This window comes from Phacochoerus africanus, chromosome 2 (assembly GCF_016906955.1).
Source record: "Phacochoerus africanus isolate WHEZ1 chromosome 2, ROS_Pafr_v1, whole genome shotgun sequence".
Classification (NCBI taxonomy): Eukaryota; Metazoa; Chordata; class Mammalia; order Artiodactyla; family Suidae; genus Phacochoerus; species Phacochoerus africanus.
Window position 1 is genome coordinate 149330559 of NC_062545.1, and position 20827 is coordinate 149351385.

The following is a 20827-nucleotide window of genomic DNA, read 5'->3' on the forward strand; positions in this document are numbered from 1 at the left end:
GTGCTCCTACAACCCCACCCTACTGTTCTTTTCCTCCCAAAGGCAGAACATATGTGCATACGAAGGCTTGTCTTTTCAATCCATTCAAGGATAGAATATAAGCAATGAGGTGGGAGGAAGGGTGAGCAAGGAAGAGTGGTAGCCAGTGGTGAAGATCTGCATTTCATCCCAAACCGAGGATATCAACAAGGACTGCGAGCAGGAATGAGAGTCCTAAACTACAGCACCCTGATGTGTGTCTTTTGTTCTGAAAAATCACTAACTGGAAGTTTGCAGAAAAGAAAGGAAAAGGGAACAGACCCAAATTGATATGTGCAGAAAGTATGCAATATAAATAATTGAAATGGAATAGCTAATTTTTTTGGTCTTTTTGTCTTTTTAGGGCCACACCCATGGCATATGGAGGTTCCCAGGCTAGAGGTCCAATGAGAGCTACAGCTGCCAGCCTACGCCACAGCCACAGCACCACAGCTGGATCCCAGCCACATCTTCGACTACACCACAGCTTGGGGCAATGCCAGATCCTTAACCCACTGATCGAGGTCAGGGATGGCACCCAAAACCTCATGGTTCCTACTCAGATTCGTTCCCTCTGCACCAGATGGGAACTCTGGAATAGCAAAATTTGGAGGTAAATGTTAAGAACAATAAGCTATATTTAAACTGATGGGATTATCTTGTATCAAGCAGCTACTTGCAACAGAACAGAGAATGTGGTGACAGATAGTGTGGAGAATTGTCACAGGACTTTAATCACGAATCCTCCAGAGCCCAGGTAAATAAATATAAAGTATCTTCTGTGCTGAAGTTGTTGCAGAAAGAGAGTGGGATTATTTTTTTCACAGTGAAATATGGAATTTTCTGTTTGTGCCATCACTGAATTAGATGTTTAAATTACCCATGAATTAAACATAAGGATGGGGTCATAATAATATAATCATATTTTAAAATTGATTAAATATTGAGGAAAACGTGAAACAACTACACTAAATACATAGTTTGACAACAATGAATATCCAGAAAAACTGTTCCACAGAGTTTTTTTAACTTAGAACTCTGTTTTGCCTGTGAAAATGTTTGCGATATGCCACCTAGATGAGTGTACCCCAGATTCCAAGGAGCTAAGGCAGTTGTGGCTTAATTAAAGCTGATACTGCCTTTGTCTGCAGCTTTTCGGGTCCTGGGCTGCCTTTTCAGAGCACTTTGGTGTCTTCACAAGCTGAAATTGGGCATGTGTTTGTGTGCGAAAGGTGAGAAAATGCTGTGCTGAAATGTCCCCTCTGACACTTGGGAGGGAGGAGGGCGGCTCATTCGCTGAAGTGCAAGGTGCAATTGGGTTTCTCTCGCTCGTGGCACAGGCAAGGGAAGTCAAGGGCACAGTGAGGTTTCTGTTGAGATGATTTGAAGATTAGTCACATGTGGATAAATTATCAATCACATGAGATCAGACATCTCACGCAATCATTCAGGGAGTATTGGATGGATGCAAACCAAGGTAACAAAGTGGATTATGAATGGTAGTCAGGCCCCTGTACCTTTCACTGCGACATGACACATAGGCCATCATCAAGAAGCTCAATCTCACCTCCCAGGACCCTCGCTTTTAAGCCACGAACTTGGAAAAGAGGTATCGTGTTATTATGCCCAAAAAGCACTTCTTTTGTTTACTAATGAATAATATTGGACAAGCTGATTAGAATTTTTAATATATGCCACCCAGTTCCAGTAACGTGACATTTTGATACATGACTATATGTAGGTGTATATGCATATATATATATATATATATATATATACATATGTATATGTATATATGAGAATTCTTCCTAAGGAGGAAAGACAATAAAAGTCAACTGTTGTCTAATACGTTAATTATTTATTCGCAAAATGTAATATAAAATGACATTGTTGAATACATTTTAGTCAATGTAATTCTTTACTGTTAATTTAATTCTTTGGTCGATGTAATTCTTTAATGTAAGGCTTTCATTCAGAGTTAGGGGTATAAGGAAGAATGTTTATGTAGCCTCAGGGGACCTGCTGGGGGGATCTTTGGAGGTGGCATCTCCAGCGGCTTCCTGATGGAGTCCCTGAGAGTTTGTGAGGTCTCTCCCCCTTTAATGCCCTGTCAGGACCTCCCAGCATCCTCGTCCTGGCCATGGAATACAGTTCACAGCTCAGAACAGTGGCAGCACCAGGAGGAAAGGCCCTGGGCAGCCCCCACTCAGCTGGGGACTAGAGGCCTCTCACAGCCTCTCACTTTCCACAGGGGCTCTTGGCCTGGGAAGATTTCTCTGGGCTCTGAGCTGTGCTGTCTCAGGGGATAGCTGATGTGGCTAAAGTTAAAATGTTCCTCTTATTCTCTCAAGTGCACCCAACCTTGCACATTTCCCCCAGTGCTGTTCTGGGACTTCTCCGCCTATGACCTGCCCCTTCATAGCAGCTCTCTCATCCAAGGGTGATTGTCTAGGTCAGTGTCCCTGGAGCTGAGGAGGGCAAGCTGACATGTGGGACCCAGTTCCAGTTGCACACATGGGGGTAGGGGGGAGAATCCTGGGTCCCTTGTTGTCGTGCTGGACTATTGTCACTAAGGCAGACAGTCAGGAGGGAGGTCTCTTCAGCAGAGTTGCTGATGCCCTTTTTCCAAGTTCTAAGATGCCCACATTATTGGCTTCCCTTCAGAGTTAGAGGTGTAAGTAGGAATTTTCACAAATCCTCAGATCAACCGTGGATGACTTCTGGAGGGGGTGGGAATGGACAAGGGGCCAATCTTGGAGTTTTTAGGTAGAATGCTTTAAATATTTGTCACCAGATAAGCAGCATGCAGCTACCACCAGTCACATAATAAACTCATGCAAGAGCCTCACATGCAAAGATGTGGTTCCTGTTCTCACCCTTTCTGAGTAGAAATGATTACATAGCTGGCTTTGCTGGTCCTCTGTGGATATGCTGCTGGGAATGGCAGACATACACATGCTGCCTCCCCCTTCCAGGGGTGAAGCAAGAGCTTCACTTATTCTTTTGGTCTTTTTAGGGCCGCATCCATGGCATATGGAAGTTCCCAGGCTAGAGGTCAGCAGCTGCTGACCTACACCACAACCACAGCAACATGGGATTCAAGCCATGTCTGTGACCTACACCATAGCTCATGGCAATGCAGGATCCTTAACCCACTGAGTGAGTGAGGCCAGGGATTAAACCTGCATCCTCATGGATACTAGTCAGGTTCATTACCTCTGAGCCACAACAGGAACTCCTGGTTTGGGTATTTTATTTGTTTCTTGATAGCCTTTGCCTATTGAAAATTGGGAGTGTCTTCCCCCAAAGCTCAAAGGCAAAGTGTAGTTATGATTGACCAACAGCCATGGTGTTGTGACCCAATGGCCCAGGCAAGGTAGTTACATGCACCATGGTGGTTCGGTATTGCATGAACACTGGGCCCTGGGCCAGCAAATTTCCCATTACCCTGAGAAAATTCAGGTTAGCTCAGGCAGAAGGACTCCCTGAAGGCCCAGGGCCCCTGCAGCCCCTGTTTGCCTGGCTCTTTTCTGTCCAGCTGTAGCTCCAGTCTGCACAATACCTTCATCTGAGACCTCCCAGCTTAGTTGTCCCTGAGTTTTGGCTCCCTAGAAACCATGAAGGATAATAAAATGATTGACATATTTAAGACATGACTTTTGGGTTTTGTTTATTTACTGGGGTCGGGGATAGGAATGGGAGATGAACATGTGATGCATTAACAGATTTGGCTTGTGTATGGCTCAGGGTGTCCACCTACCATGTCACCAACGGCCCAGGAATTCGGCCAGAGGTGTCTCAGCCATGAAGGAGGCTGCCGTGGAGGTGGGTCCAGGGCTGGGTATTGAAGAAGTGCAGGATGCAGTTGGAACACAGATGAAGAGCCCTGAGTTCTTAGTGGGTAAAAGCAGAGCTCAAGCTGGCAACCCCCCTTCCCAGACCTCTCCATCGAGGGCCCTAAACCAGCTTCCGGGACACTTGGAATTAGCTCTGAGACCTCCCAGTTCTCCATGTGCTGTATGAGGATAACCTGATGGTTACAATCAACAATCTGCATTAAGAATTTCTATGTGTGCCATGCATTCAAAGCAAAGGTTTGGAAACCCCTGAGATGTACACGCACACATGCACACACTCACACCCGCACACGCACACATACAAAGACCACACAACCACTCTTTAAGCCAGCCTATTTCATCCATGAGCATAACCAACGTAGAAGCCTAATGATTAGATGTTTCTTAAATATCTCATTCAACCCAAAGATGGGAGAGCGACCTTTGTGGACATCAGTTGAGATTCATCACCAACCTCCCCGCCCCATTGAAAGTATCAAAATCCAAGAAAATTCAATTTTATACAGACAGACCTTTGTCAAAAGGAAAAGAAAAAAGAACATAGGATGGAGCACGTTTCCAGTACAGAGATTGCTCGGTTTTGTTCATTTTGTGCTTTAGTCTCAATTAGTCACAAACTTCATCAGTAAGAAATTGTTTTGGATTTTCTCCAGATCATTATTTTGATCAGCTGAACAAATTATAGCAGGGAAATCCCTGGATCTTTACAAGCCACTTCGGGGACATGTGGTAAGAAGGAAGAGCTTGACCTTCACTAGCTCTGGATTTAGCCACAGCCAGAGGTTCAATTATTTCGCTCTAGAAAGAATATGTTACCTTTGAAAATGAAAGGTGTACATATGGCCCCTGCCATGTGAGCTGCCCATGTCACAGCCATGGGGCCGCATCAAAGCAGATGCACCAGGAGCCCCAGAGCCAGTTTGGAATCCATTCCTTGGTCCTTTGGTGGAAGGACATGCAAATTAGTCTGCCTGAAAGCTGTCTATGTTCTTCAAAACTGTGCTAGATTATCTATCGTTATGCGTGTCCTCCTACACAACTGTGTTGTGTGCACAAAGAGGGGGTGAACTTCAGTGTTAGTTACAGCAATTAATAAATTATTTGGCTTGGCGTTCGTTTCACGACACAGTGGAAACAAATCCTACTGGGAACCATGAGGTTGCGGGTTCGATCCCTGGCCTCGCTCAGTGGGTTGCAGATCCGGTGTCATTGTGAGCTATGGTATAGGTCACAGAGGGGGCTCGGATCTGGCTTTGCTGCGGCTGTGGTGTAGGCCGGCCGCTGTAGCTCTAATTAGACCCTTAGCCTGGGAACCTCCATATGCTGTGGGTGCAGCCCTGAAAAGCAAATAAATAGATAAATAAATAAATAAATAATTTGGCTACTAAATATCTACACTCTGAGGCTTTTTGAATGTATGGACAATGGTATATGTTAAAATTGCCGCAAATCCCAGAAATTGGGCTTTTACAAATGAGCGAGGTCATTGCCCTTACAAGGTGGTAGGACATTGGGCAAGCACCCCTGATTTTTTACCTTCTGAATCCCAGCAGTGCAGTGCCCACAGGGACCCAGAGAGTCTCTGTGCTCTGGGAATCAAAGATCTTCAACAGCACCCAGGATGTTTTTCATCACACTAGCCATTAAGAAGATGTGCTGGGTCAGCTCCCAACAAACACAGGAGGCTCCAAACAGTTCTCCCACCCCGGGAGAAGCCTGCCGGAGAACACGTATCTCCACATAGAGTGGATGGTACTCCAGAGAATGAGGAAGGATAGGCTGGGGACAACAGTGACCAGAGCAGTGGAGACGCAGAGCGGCCCCCGGCCACCAGCTCCAGGCTCTCCCAACCCTTAGCATATGGGCTTTGTTTTGATAGGCATGAAATTACATCAAGGTCATTTCTAATAACTGTCAATAGCTTGAGAGCAGCAGTCAGCTTTATTGACACCTACTCTGAAGGGTTCAGGGAACACTGGTCCCCTGGGAAACAGATTATTATTGATATTAGTAAATCAGTATCGATAGAAATTTGATGAGTACAGTGCGTCTGCAATGTATGAACGTCCTCATCGGGAGAAGGGTGTAGACAGATGTGTGTGTTTGTCGTCCAGGCATCTGTTCTTCCACATTTCTTCCATTTTTCTTATGAGGAAGCTGGAGAAACAAGCCTTTGTTTTATGCAGATATCTTGAACTGCCCCCTCTCAAAACTCCCTAAAGCCTGCTCTTTAAAAGTTGCTGTTTCCCTCTATTAGGAGAAAGAACATTCTATTCTTTATATTCCACCAATCCCTGGAATTTTATGTTTCAAAGCCTGTTCTGATGGAAATGATTTTTTTTCTTTTATGCATCTCTTTTTCTAGAAAGATGGACCTTGAATAGTTGAGAGGTTTTCTGAAGAGGCTCAGGGTCAGCCTCTGCCAAGGGCGGCCACAGAGTTCCTCAGTCCCATACAGACCAGGCAGGGGGTCTGCCTCTCTGCTCACAGACTGGATGCGTGGCTTTCCAGAGTGCACCAGTCTCAAAGTTCAGGGGAACGTGTCAGAAGCAGAAAAGGCAGATCATCAGAGGAGCACCAGCAAACCGCTGGTGTGGGCTAAGCTCCTAAGAGCAACTGCTCTGGAGAGACCCCGACCAGTAAAGCAAAGGGGCTGGCCAGCTTCTGAGATGGTTGAGAGTACTGATCTGGAGAAGAAAACACTTGCATGGAAAATCAAACTAGATGTTCAGGGAAAAGAGAGCAATAGCAGAAATGACACACAAGTCATTTAAGATTCCACTTCTAGGAAATGTCTGCAAGAGGTAAACCCTTAGAGGAAAGGGGGCTACGGCCCGGTGGAGGGGGTTTAGCAGCAACTGCTGGGGAGTGGGGTTTATTTGAGGGGTTGGTGAAAATGTTTTGGGACTAGATTATGGTGAGGGTTGCACAACTCTATGAATATATTAAAAACATTGAATTGGACACTTTAAGTGGGTGAATCCTGTGGTATGTGAATTGTATCTCAGTAAAAAAAAAAAATTATAATAAAATATAAACCTGGAGACATCTCTGTGGTAACTAACAAAGGTCCAAATGATGAAATGAGAGTTAGGAACCAAACTATTTAATGTGGTGTGAATGTACAGATTTCGTAAATCAGGGCATTAGCGTTCTTGCCATTACATCTTGTATTTCTAATTCTGCAAATTCAGAGCAAGATAAGATAAGGAGGGTGAAAAAATGCTTGTGCTCCAGGCCACTAGCACAGGGAGCCGGCTGGGGGCCAAAGTACTGCTCCTGCAAGTGGCCTCCATGGGGCTGTACCCATGCTCGGAAGTGGCGCTGGGCAGGGTAGCCTTCCTGGGCTCTGCTGTGCCCTGTATCTTCATCAACTGTTAACTGCACTACAGAGCCAAGGCTAGCAGTCTGAGTTCTGAAACTTGAATTTCAACCAACCCCCTCCTGTGGGTACTTTGACTAGCCACATGTGTCACTCCTGTGTCCTGCTGCACTGGGGCTTACTTAACTTTTGTTTTCTTCCCAGCATCCTCTTTGGCTTGCATACCTCATTTCCAATTTCTCACCATCCCCCTCTCTAGTCCTAATTACTCCCCAGTGGGGGAGAACACTGGCTGATGGGTGGTCCACCAGCCACACACCCTCACGGATTCAAACACGAGGTGCAATCTACCTGTAAACTCAGTGGTCTAAGGCCTAACATGGGGTTATTTGTAAACAGCCATTATTCAATATTTTCTCCTCTGCAAAATGTGCAAACAGATAAACTTCTACTCCTGAGGGGCTTGCTTTGCCCAGGTGTCCGCATTTGCTCCTGGTTTCCGGAAGAGACCACATCCCCGGGTGGCATCACCCGCATGTGGAACAGGAACAATGCTAAGGGAACAGCTGGCCAAAGGCCTTCCTTTACAAACTGGCCTCATTTGTACCTGAAGACTAGGACAAGTGACTTCCTTGTAAAAGTCAATATGCAAATTAGGTATTTTAAGGTCGAGAATGAAGAGCCCAAGAGTGCTAAGGTGCCAGGGTGGCTTCATGTTGGCTGAGGGATGGCTCACCAGCCACCCAGCCTTGCACGTCCACACACTAGGAGCAGAAACTCACCCCTTGCAGCAGGATACGCCTGCAGAGGAGGGCGCAGTCAGAGAAAGGGCTGTGTGGAAGTGTGAGGGTTAAATCAAACTTCTACAGCTGTGTACACAAGGCTCGAATCAACAGGGCACACAGGCCACTGTGTGCAGGTGAACCTGGACCCTCAGTTAAATCTGACTTGTTTAAATCCTTATGAACATGTGACCCAGGAAGCAGACCCCCACATTTCCCCACCAACAGCAAGGCTTCCAGCCTCCCTTCCTGCAGACTGAGACGTGCTATCCCAGACAAGGAAGACAGTCACCTCGAGGGGTCTCACTGGTTCTTATGTCCTCGACTCTCTGGGAAAGGGTTTTGAAAGACATCCCCTCCCATATCTCTACTTAATGGAGATAGTTCCCATGTTTCCAAAAACTTTTCACTTGCAGAATTTAATTAGTCCTTACAAGCTGAAGGAGGAAGTGTGCTTAAATGACTATAAACTAAAACCCCCATATGATAGATGCCCTAAGACAGATATTAGTCCTATTTAAAATGTATTCTTAAAACTTTAGCCCCATCACAATTTCCTATTATAACGAAGAGTGATAATGAGAGGTGGGAAAAGTAAAGACAAAACCCACTGGTGACTAACTCTCTAACACTAATTCTCTTATGTGGGTTCGACTGTATGGAATATGAAAACACTTTGTTTTGCCATTGCATTTAGCATGTTCCTCGTTAAAAAGAGAATATCTTGAATAATAAATTTTAAATTATTTCCTCATACATGTCCATATGCGTAATAAATGGCCATTTTAGTTCCTATCTAATTATCTAGATTGGTGCAGAATTTTTTTTAAAAAAAATGCCAGTTTTAATTGCAAAAGTGCTGCCGGCTTCAGATTTTAATTGCAATTCACAAATGGTTGGACTGGCAGTGCTCCATTACAAAGAAAAAATCATTTTAATAGCAGAAGTACTGCCTCGCTGCAGATTTCAATTTCATTTTACAAGATCCTGGGTCATTACAAGGAATAAGTGGCTGGTGTGGCCGTCTGAAGTGTGGGCTGGGTCAGAGCCCTGGAAGAAGCTGCCTGGCCGCGGCCGCCGTGAACGTGGTCCCCTCATCCACAGGAACCAGGTGGGAAATCCTGGAAGCCCAGAGACTGTTCTCACAGCCCTGCTGCAGCTGGAGCTACTGGCTCGTCCATGGACTGTGCTTCTCTATCAGGGGTTCTGCAAGTCAGTGTGAGGGACTCCCTGTAAGCTTTAGGACAGAGGAAAGCAAACTGCCTTCATGGAACTATTTCCCTCTCAGAGGGAACAGTTCATCCTGTCCTCGGCCCACACAAGGGTCCTCAGGTCACACTTCGGTTTCTCTTTGAAGGATGCTGTATGGTCACAGGTGAAAGGTGCTTTAGCTTAACAGGGTTATTTGACAAGTGAGGATGCAGAGGGGGTGCTCTCATGGAGACAGGAAACCAGAGCCATCCTGGTGCCCCACTGGTCAAGCTGCCTGCTGGTAAAGTCACAGACTCTGGATAAACACAGACAGGGGACAAGTGATGGGAGACTACTTTCCCTCTGTCACCCAACTAGGACCTGGGCCTGGGTCTCCAGGAGCTGAAGGTGGAGGCTCTGCACCCCCTGGTCTCATTCTGAGGATCAGCTTCCCCCAGGGCAGTCGCCCGTCCACACGTGGAGCTCGGCCCGTCCTCGGAGGGGCTCTGCCTCTGCTCATGCCTGGGCCACATGCTGAGGGCACCACAGTCCCGGGATGATGACTGATGCAACCCAAGGGTCACTCTGCCCGTTTAACTCCACAGTCATGTAAAATTCAGAAGACACACAACCTATGATTCAAGTGCAAGTGGACTTAAACTACTTGAGTTCTAAAAAACATGGTTCAGAAAGAGCTAAAGGAGTTCTTGCTGAGATACAGCAGACTAAGGATCTGGCATTGCCTCAGCTGTGGTGTGGGTCGCAGCTGTAGCTGGGATTCCGTCCCTGGCCCTGAGCTACAATATGCCATGGGTATAGCATTAAAAGGGGAAAAAGAGGAGCAAGCTAGACTCATACGTGACGATTTTTAGAGCAGTTGTAGGTTAACAGCAGGATTGAGAGGGAGCTGCAGAGATTTCCCGTGTGCCCTTCACCCCCAGGCACAGCCATCCCCCTCTCAGCAGCCCCTGAGATGGGATGATTGTTGCAATCAGTGAACCTACGAGGACAGGCAATCATCACCCAAAGTCCGTGGTTCACTGGGTGATGTGCACCCTGCAGGTTTGGACACACGTACAATGACGTGTATCCATCTTCATGGCATCATAGAGAGAATTTTCACTGCCCTAAAGTCCTTTGTGCTATGTCTGTTCCTCCCTCCCCAGCTCCTCAACCCTGCTGACCACTGACCATTTTATTCTCTCCATAGCTGTGCCTTAGGACAATTTTTAAATCTCTACTTTTCTGATTGCCTAAAAAATTTTTCATTACACATATTATTTTTTTTGACTATTTGGTAAAAGTGAATTACATAAAATGATACATAGTACACCATGCGAAGTCATATATATGCACATTATTAATATATAAATATATATTATGTGGGGAGTTCCCATCATGGCTCGGTGGTTAATGAATCCAACTAGGAACCACGGGGTTGTGGGTTTGATCCCTGGCCTTGCTCAGTGGGTTAAGGATCCAGTGTTGCCGTGAGCTGTGGTGTGGGTCGCAGATTTGGCTCAGATCTGGCATTTCTGTGGCTCTGGCATAGGCTGGTGGCTACAGCTTTGATTAGACTCCTAGCCTGGGAACCTCCATGTGCCATGGGAGCGGCCCAATAAATGGCAAAAAGACCAAAAAATATATATATATATATATATAAATATATATTATGTGTTACATATTATATATGTGTTATATATAGAATTTATGTTACATATGCAAATTATTTATATTTCATATATACACAAAACATATATATATTAGTATATACCACTATGAAGTTAAAATAATTATAAACATATATATTAGTACATACCACTATACAGTTAAAATAATTATACAGGTGTAATAACACATTTTTTATAAAGTTGGTAAATTCATTTGATGTTAAAATATAATGAAACTTTAGTGATTTCTAAATGAGGCAGAAGATCAAGGTTAACTTTCTTGATGTGCTATTACCAACTCCTCTTTCTATTTTAAATAAATGGAAGTGTTTTATATTTTACACCCCGAAAAATGCCTCTGTGTCTGCAAACACAGAACTATGCATAGAGACAAATGCCTGTAAACATAAATTCTAAGCCTAGTTTCATGGATGCTCTCGCGACCTCCGTCCCTGAAACATCTCGGCATCAATGAAGCGCCGTCACCATCCGTTACACATGACAGTAATGTCACATTCAAAGTGTGTTTTTCTTAAATCCATCTCAAGGCACTATTAAAACAGAGTTAAGAGTTCAATGGTTGATATTTTATGCATACAAAATCAGCCCGGATTGCATCTCCATCTATTTCAGCAAATATTTATTGACTGTTTCTGGGAGGCACAGTTCTCACCCCAGAGTTTCAGAGCCAGAAGCCAAGTTTCAGCTGGGAACAGGGTACCCGTGTGTCTGTGCTCACCCAGTGCCGCTCCAGGCAATGGTGCCATCCCAGAAATCAGAGCTCACGCCCCATGGCTCATCCAAGTCAACACTTAGAGGGGGCTGAGTGCCTGAAGTGTAAACAATGACATCAGCTAATACAAAAGCCGAAAATTCCATAATGCAATGCTTACAGCCTTCAGGATATGACCTCTTGCAAGGCAGCAGGAACCATGGAGTTTACAGCACAAGGGCCCTGTCCAGAAGTTGGCTGCAGCCTCAGAGAGGATGCCTAGGGCTGGAATAGGGCTCAATAGATAAACATCTAACCTCTGTGCTCAGATGGGCCAGACTCTGGGAAAAAGTGCCTGTGAATCCCAAAAGTCAGCCTCAGACAGTAAGGAAAGAGAGAGAAGACATGTACATCATGGTGAGAAAACCACAGCTAGTACATCTGAGACTGATTTACTTGCAAAACAGGAAGGAGAATAAAACACACGCTGAAAGCGTCCCACCAGGTGAAAAAAATAGGCAATTTTTAGCCAGAAAGAAGGTAAGGACACAGCTACCAAAAGTGTCCCAGGTGAATCACTGTCTACCTGCGAGAGACACTGTCCTTAATAAATCCAAGTCTCTGCCTCTGTGTGTGTGGATATGTATGTGTCTGCGTGTGTGTGCATGCACGTGTGCTTTATACACGTGTGAGATGGCCTGGGAGAGTTCCCACCCTGCAGACCAGGCGCTCAGGGAGAGAAAACAGTCATTAAAGAAGGTTTCTGCTGCCTTGATGCACGTGCTTGCAAACACTCACACACCTGTGCGAGGCTGCAGCAACAGGACTTGGACACGACCTAGTTTTCACCGCCTCCCTGGTACACCCCAGGGGTCTGCCGGCTGTCCTTGGAGTGTGCTCTGCCTGGAGGGATAGCTCTGGGTGCCCACGGAGGCCACACACTGGGGGAGGCCTGCCAGGGTCAGAGGGGATCAGGTAGATGCCAGGCAGCAGGGAGGGATTAAGTGACCAGGGACCAGAGGTAGCAACAGGAGGGTCCCTTGGATGCAGCTCAGTAGGGTTGAGGCAAGAGCTGGGAGCCCAGCCCTCTGCCCGCTACTGCCTGGAGCCTGGGGAAGCTGTCTGGGGGTAGGAAGCTCACAGAGCCACAGGGCTGGGGCAAGAGACATCCATCGAGGTGGCCACCATGTTTTAACCCGTAGCTGAGGTTGAAGAGTGGGCTGGCTGGGGGTCTGTCCTCTGGGGTCAAGAACCATCTCCACCTGATACACCCTGCAGGGGAGGGTGAATGTGTCACCAGGACTAACACCAGCCACCTCTGGCTGTGTGATGTGACAACATGCTTGATTCCCCTTATGGTGCAAAAGAATGAATATCAGCTCCCTTGTGAGGTGGGTGGGAGTGTGGGGGTAGTTGGAGGAGTGGCCCAGAGCAGGGCGTCACCCCACACTCCGACTGTCACAGGGTGAGAGAGACATGGAGGCAGAGGTGACCTGGGCCACATTACGTGCTGACAGAAGCCAGTCATAATTCATCTTTCCAGTGTCCTTGGAGAGAGGCTGGGGACAGTCATCCTTGTGTAAAAGAACATGGCCCGGCCCCTTCTGTCCCCATCCCATGGTGACACCGGGTTTGATGAGGTTTACAAATGTCACTGCAATGCAGTTCTTGCCCTCAAGGAACTTTCAACCTACAAGAGTCTCTCCCTCAGTTTCCCGAAACGACGCTAAAAAGTCCAGCTGACACTGACTATCCTATGGTAGCAATTTGCTGGCGGTCATAGGTTACCAAGTGCTTTATAGGCGCTAATTATTACTTCGGTAAATTATTTCTACATTTTTTTTCCAAAAGAGTGAAATAAAACAGCATAAGCAGAAAAACATAAAACGCAAGAATTGTTTTATGGGCCCCTGGCTGAGATTTCTGAACTTGAACATTATACGCAGGGAAACATTAGATGCAGTAATTATATAATGATGTTTCACTGTATAACTATTATCTTTCTTATTGTCGCTTCTCCTTTCAGCTGAGGGCTGGAGGGATTAACCCTCTCTATTCTGACCTCAGAGGAGCTGTGCATACCCTACATGCTCTTTAAAGCCACCACAGACACCCAGATTTTACAGTGCCTGGGAGAAAGAGGATCTCACTAATCCTAGAATCACTGCTGAACTTTATCTGTTGTTTCTTGGTGTCTCGAAACATCAGGAAATAAAAGAATGACAGGAAGGCATGAAACCAAAGCAGATAGAGGTTAACACAATTAGTGAGCGTGTATTTAGACACAGATGCATGTGCAGAGAGGAGTAAATTAGTTGTAAGAGGTTCCCATGTTCTCCCTCTCTTCAACAGTGCTTGAAATTACCAGCTCAGAAGCGGGCGTGCTGGTCTGAGAAGCCAAGCCAAGAAATGCAGAAAATGGCTTCACTGGAGCACGTTCTAAAGCAGTGAGACGGTGACCGTGAGAATGGCCAGGAGAGCAGGCAGGCTGGAGGCCGCTCTGTTCTCAGCCACAGAGCTGCAAAGGCATGGATCATGAGAAGCGGGACAGAGAGCTGTGTGTCTGGGACGCACAACCCAAAGCAAAATTCTCAGACCAAAAGCAAAATCAGCAGGTTAGGCAAAGGAGAACCATTGTCTCTAAATATCAGATGAAGTCTGTTTGAATTCAGCGAGGAAAAAAGGCCAGTCTTTGAGATCTGCTCAGTGTGGGAGAACAGCAACAGCAGTGAGCATCTGTGATTCTAGGGAGCCCGCTGCTCACGGCCTGCATGATGTTAGGGGAGCCAGCAATGACAAGAAACCCTACTGTCTCATGTGCACCTGGGAAGTCAGTTGGCAGAGGTGTGTATGTGTGTGTGTGCGTGTGCGTGTGTGTGTGTGTGTGTGTACATGCATGTATGTGACACTCACTCTAATTATATGGGCTTTAATAACTTCCATAAATTCCATTTTTGTGTCACCTAAAATTTAGCATTACTGGACCATATATATACAATATATATACTATATCTTTTGTGTATTATATATTACATACATACACATATATCTGGTAAATTTCCAGTATGCATGATGCACACATATAAGTGTGTGTGTATCATATGTGCATGGAACTTGCCAGATGTGGCCCCCAGTGAAGCTAGTTTTCCTCTTTAGTGTTTGCAAACAATATCAGTACCTGTGTCAACGTCGGTAGAGGTGTCACGAATTACTCATGCATTACGCCTGCCACCTGGTAACAGTACTGCTGAAGTGGGCGGCGTGGGACATGCAGTAAACCACGTGCTGTGGCCAAAAGAAGTCATCAGCTAACTGTTAGAATTAAAAGTAGTTAAGGTCCTCAATATTCACTTACACAGCTTCAACGCAAAGCAAAGAGGAGCCCAGAGTCAGGCTTTTTGCTTCTGTGTGAACAGGGGCACAGTTGTGCTTTTAATACACTTATATTCCACCCATCTCTTCATTGTCCCAGGATAATGAGTCCTTGGGAAAAAAAGTAGAAATACAGTATTTAGCAATCAGATTATTGTTTGGTATAAACTATCACTGTGTCTGCAGAGGGCAGGTACCTGACAGTTTGGGAAGCCTGCATGCTGGCCCTTCCATCTGAGGGCGTTCCTGGCCCACAGCCAAGAGAAGACCACCTCCCACCCCCGAATTACCCTCTGCTCTTCCCAAGTTGACTCTGGACTCCCTCACTGGCTACAGGCAGGAAGGGACAGTCAATGACACCAAAACTCTCTGTGTTTCTGCTGCGTCTGGTACAAGCACAGACAGCCCCAATCCCAGGATGATGGGGTGACTGCAGATTTAATGGTAAATGCAGCCCAGTACAGGGCCCCATACACACGCTACTTATGTGTGTTTCGGTGACAATCATGATTCAGAGATTGTCACTCCAGGCAGGTGGAGGTGAGAGAAAGCCAGGGTTTGGGGGGGTGGGGGAGGAGCAAATGTCAGGCTCACCTCTAGAGGCCCTGTCTCCACTCAGCCCAAAGTAATAGCTCCCTCCCCAAGCAGCTCCCGGGTCAGCTGTGGGAGGACCACACCCATCCAGGGGAAGCGTTAGTTAGGGCTGAACAACTGCTCTCCACAACCTGCTGTGTCCTCGTCCTTACCAGCTGCAAAACCTCAGAAGATAAACCAGGTCTAAACCCAGGCCACAAGGAACAAGGCAGGTGATCTTACAGAAGGGGTGTCTTGAATCCCACACACAGCTCGACTGATGTCCTGATGGTCCAGGGGGTCAGTACCTACAACCACCTCTAAATATACAGCCAGGCTGCCACATACCTCACCTGCTAATGGCCCTGCTATGTAAACCTAGTTGGGTATTTTCTATGGAAAGGCCAAACACTACCCTTGAAGTCTGAGAACAAACAGATTCACAGTAGATCTATACATCCATCATTTAAACCTCAGTAGCAGTCTATTTGGTTGCAGTGATAAGTATTCAAAAGTTAGGGACAGCACTACTCAGAACATCCTAACAAAGGTCTGAACAAGAAATTTTTGTGAAAGCTGGACTCTGCAAGAAAAAAATGTGTTATTTTAAAGTTCCGCTAAGAAAATCCCAAGAGACGCTCACCAAGACATGAGCAACGCTCTGGCGTTAAGTCGTATGTGTTTGCACGTGCACTGAGTTATGTCACATTTTGTCTTACACAGTGCAGAACCATGTGGGGTTACTTTGTTTGGGGAACTTTGGACGTGAAAACCCATAATACGAAGAGTGGAGGTCAGGAGCGCCTGTCACAGGATCAATGTTTTAGCGATTCTACATGCATTTTTCGGGGCTGTAAGAATAAGACACATGAGGCTCTCTTATATTTTAAATAAATAACTGAAGATAAGGGATATATTATACAATTTTTTAAGAGTGATTGTGCAACGGATCCAATTGCTCAAATCGAAAACTCCAGGAAAGCCAAATAGTCAGGTGGTGATTCAATGAACATTTTTTCTGTATCAGAGGCATGCTGTCGATTCCGGACAGCATGAAGCAGAAAAAGTGTAAAGTGTGAAAGAGTGTAGTCATAAGAAAGTGTTTTAGGTTCTTGGGTCAAGTTCAAGGTAAACGACAACTGCATATTTTGCCTGAAGTATAATTGTATATGGTATTATTAAGTACCATGTGTATTAGACAGAACTTTATTTGCTCTATTATGATATACAAACAGCCATGAAATGGATGAATTTCTCAATGATATTGGCATGTCAGGAAACATGAACACTGTCTATTTTTTATACCATTTTGAGTATCTGGAACCTAAGCGTGGAATTGATAACATTTTAGCAATTGTCTTTAAAAATTCACCAAAAGGCACATATTTTAAAATGTGAAGCACTGAGAGTCCTTTTGATTGATAAATTTCTAAGACAATATCAAAGTAAAAAAATACTTAGCACATCTTTAGTAAACATAATATAAACATTAATTTTTAAAATCAATCTTCTAATTACTTCTTTTATGTCACCAATAAAATATTAGTAAATTTCTTTAATATATACATATATAAATATACATCCTATATTAACAAAAATATGTGTATATAAACACATGTGTACTTAAAAAACATTTGCCTAAGCCTATTCTTCAGGAGCAAAAAAAAAAATAGTACAAGTTTCTCAAATCATTTTGCACAAATTTTTAATCTAAACAAGTAATTTTCAGAAATAAATTACGAGAATAAGCAAAGTATCCTAATAAAAATCTAATAAATTCCCTCAAATCAAAACATTCAGAGGAATAAGCAGTGGCCCTAAAGCCAAAACTGAAAGACAGAGAGATTGTTCTTGCATGAGATGCTGATATTATTTGAAACAGTTACCCTCAAAAGGAGGTGCATTTGAATTTCCTGTAAGTGGCTAAAATATAGGTTCCTATCTCTTGAAATCTGGAACTAAAATAACAAGGTCCTGCTGGATGGCACACAGAACTATATTCACTGTCCTATGACAGGGAAAGAACATAAAAAAGAAGAGTGTATGCATGTGTATGACTGAATCATTTGGCAGCACTGCAGAAATTTATGGCATTGTAAAATCAACTATACCACAATTTAAAAATAACACACACACAAAAAAGAATCCGGAAATAAAAACAAAAGGCAGTGTCTTGTCACCGAGCTCCGGTGTGTAGTGTACCTGAGAAGAGCAGAGACCCTCTGTGCCAGGAGTCCCCCAAACCCGAAGGTCCCCGCGGACTCTGGCACAGACAGGCCCGCGACCCCCAGGCCTGCAGCATCCTTTCCTCCAGGCTCGTCCCGGATGCCGGGGGACGCACTGCCATCTAGCGGCCGCGGGCGGCTCCGTCCAGCCCCGCGGCTTCCACCTTCCGTCCAGCTTCTGACTCTCCTGACCTCCTGACCGGCAGGTTCTTCGTGGGCCGGTAGGGCCTTGCTCTGCAGGAAGAGCCTCTCCAGTCACTGCCTCCGGGCTCGGCCAGGGTGTGAGAGGTCCGGGCGAGGGATGGATCGCCCTAACGCACAGCTGCACTGCCAGGAACCCAGGCCGAAGGAAGGAGACTTGGGTGGGGGGCCGGAGCGGGCGTCAGAACAGTGCGCCCGGCCCACTGAAATGACAGCTCCAGGGTCTCCCGGAGGACCAGGCCAACCCCTCTCCGCTCCAGGGGTGACAGGACCATAAGCGCACCGCTACTTGGACCCACCAAACACCACCCAAATGCTTTTTTGGATGTGAAAATGGCAGAAGGTAAAGAGACAGGCAGGTCTGGGTGCTTGAAGTTACAACATTGGAAAAAAAAAAAAAAATGAAGAGGGAACTCACCGTTCAGAAAATCACCACTGAGGAACGGTCATCCGGAGTACCCAGTGCCTATAAAAATGTTCTGGAAGACAAAATATCCGGTAGCAAAACGTTTCTGATTTAAACATCTATTTCTACTGGTTTAAGTTTCCTTTCATGTTTGGAATACACCGAGAAAGCCTGTTTTTGTCCACAGAGATTAACAGGTAATATTTTCTAGGTTTTCCCCAGCAGTTTAAAATCCGTGGTCACAATAATGGTGATGCCCATTTACCAAAGCACTCACAATATCCGCTGGTGTAAGACTCTGCACATCGCAAGTGATAGAAAAAGAAAAAAAATATATGTGTATATATCAGAACTGATTTTTTCCACTTTCAGACCCATGGAGTTATTTTAGGGTCATCTAAGATTGATGAAGGGTTTCAAACAGAATAGCACTTTTTCAACACAAAAAAATTCTCAAAGGAATCTTTTAACAGAGCTACAGCATTAACATGAGGTAAGTGTATTGCTGTTCGTAAATATTTATATAAATATACAAAGATATCAAAGAATTCACAAACCTCCCACTCTTTAATGATTATTTTAAATATCTTTTAAAATACGGCTTATTCTTTTTTGGGTTGGTCATTTTATATTTATTTTCTATATATATTTTAATGATTTTTATTTTTTCCATTGTAGTTGGTTTACAGTGTTCTTTCAATTTTCAACTGTACAGCAAAGTGACCCAGTCACACATACATATATACTGGACTCTATCAAGGCTGAAGGAAAATTGAATCAATTTTCAAACAGGTACTAATAAATGTTTACTTGTAACAATAGGTTTTTTTGTAATGGTAAGAGAAAAGACTCATCACTTGTCTCACTAATTATATAATAACAGTTCTAGCAATGACTTTGGGGAATATAAAAACCTAATAATGTCTGCCAAAGCTGTCAGTAATATCTTGCTTGCATTCCAGCAGAAATCCTGTGTTTGTTTACAAGTTGGAGAACTTTCTACGTGTGCACCATTAGTAGGAGTTGATGTGCTGATACACAATTTGTGTATCTTTTCTTCCTTTCCTAAAAAATTACTTTCACAAGCCAGCACTGACCTCATTCTTTGAAACAAGGGCCCCTGCCTTTCTGGTGATGGAAGTTGACCAGGAGTCCAAGTTGCAGGGCTGGGTCAGCCCCAACCCAGGAAGCATCTCTCTCTGGTTAACTTTCTCCTGAAGGGGGGTGGGAGATACAATTCATTAAAGATGATGAATAAAATGCAAGTTCCAGAAAACGTTCCCTTCACTGGGAATAACTAGATGCCTCCACCTTCCTGCATGCAATTCCTTTCCATTTAAATATATTTAGCGGAGAGTTCCCGTTGTGGCACAGAGGAAACCGATCTGACTAGGAACCATGAGGTTGCAGGTTTGATCCCTGGCCTCGCTCAGTAGGTTGAGGATCCAGCATTGCCCTGAGCTGTGGTGTAGGTTGCAGATTCAGCTCAGATCCCACGTTGCTGTGGCTGTGGCATAGGCCGGCAGCTACACCTCTGATTAGACCCCTAGCCTGGGAACCTCCATATGCTGCCGGTGTGGCCCTAAAAAGACAAAAAAAAAAAAGAAAAAGAAAAAGAAAAGGAAAAAAATATATATTTAGCAATACATCTTGAACATATTTAAAACAATAATTCATCTTTTCCCAGGAAAAGTGGGAAGTCATGTTTATATTGTGGACATTAAAATTTCAAATATACACATGCCTGTTAAAGACAGGAAAAAGATGTATGCTTAGTAAATTGTATCTCAGTACTCAAATCACAAAATATTTTAATTTATTTACTATTCTTTTCCCAACATTTTAGTATTTTCTTCTCCGCCCTTCTCTTTCAAAGACAAATAAGGCCATTCCTATTTTGAAATTACTAAATAAGGCTTTTTAATTTTAGATTTTCATGGAAATTGAATCCAAGCTTATAAAGGTCTGTAACAGAAACACCGTGGCTAATAAAATCAGATGAAAAGCAGAGCGCTGTTGAAAGAAGAAATCGTGGACCTGTATTTGTGACCAAGGAGTGTATTTTCTAATAAATGGGAGGTGTTTTCGAAGCCCTAGTTCTCAGACCTGAGGATTGATTCAGTTTTACTTTTATGTCAAATGATGCTCTCCCCCAGCACACCACGGGCAGGCAGCGGTTCCATTCTGTTAACAACCGGGACAATCACAGCCAGTTACCAGCCCTGCTGGCCTCGGCGACATCACCGAAGGGCTTCATCAGAAAGCCACAGGCAGTGGCCAGCTTGACGGAGGCAGGGTATACCTCACCACCGAGGATGCCCCCCAAATCCTCTTCTCCCTAAAGGAAGTACTGTGCCTGCGCCCCTCCCCTGTGCCCCTCCTCCACCTCCAAGCACGGGGGTGGCCCTGGACCTCCAGGGAGACTTCCTTGGGGACCTCATGCCTTCACAGGAAACGGTTAAGAGTCTAACCCAACCCAGCCAGCTGATTGATATGCG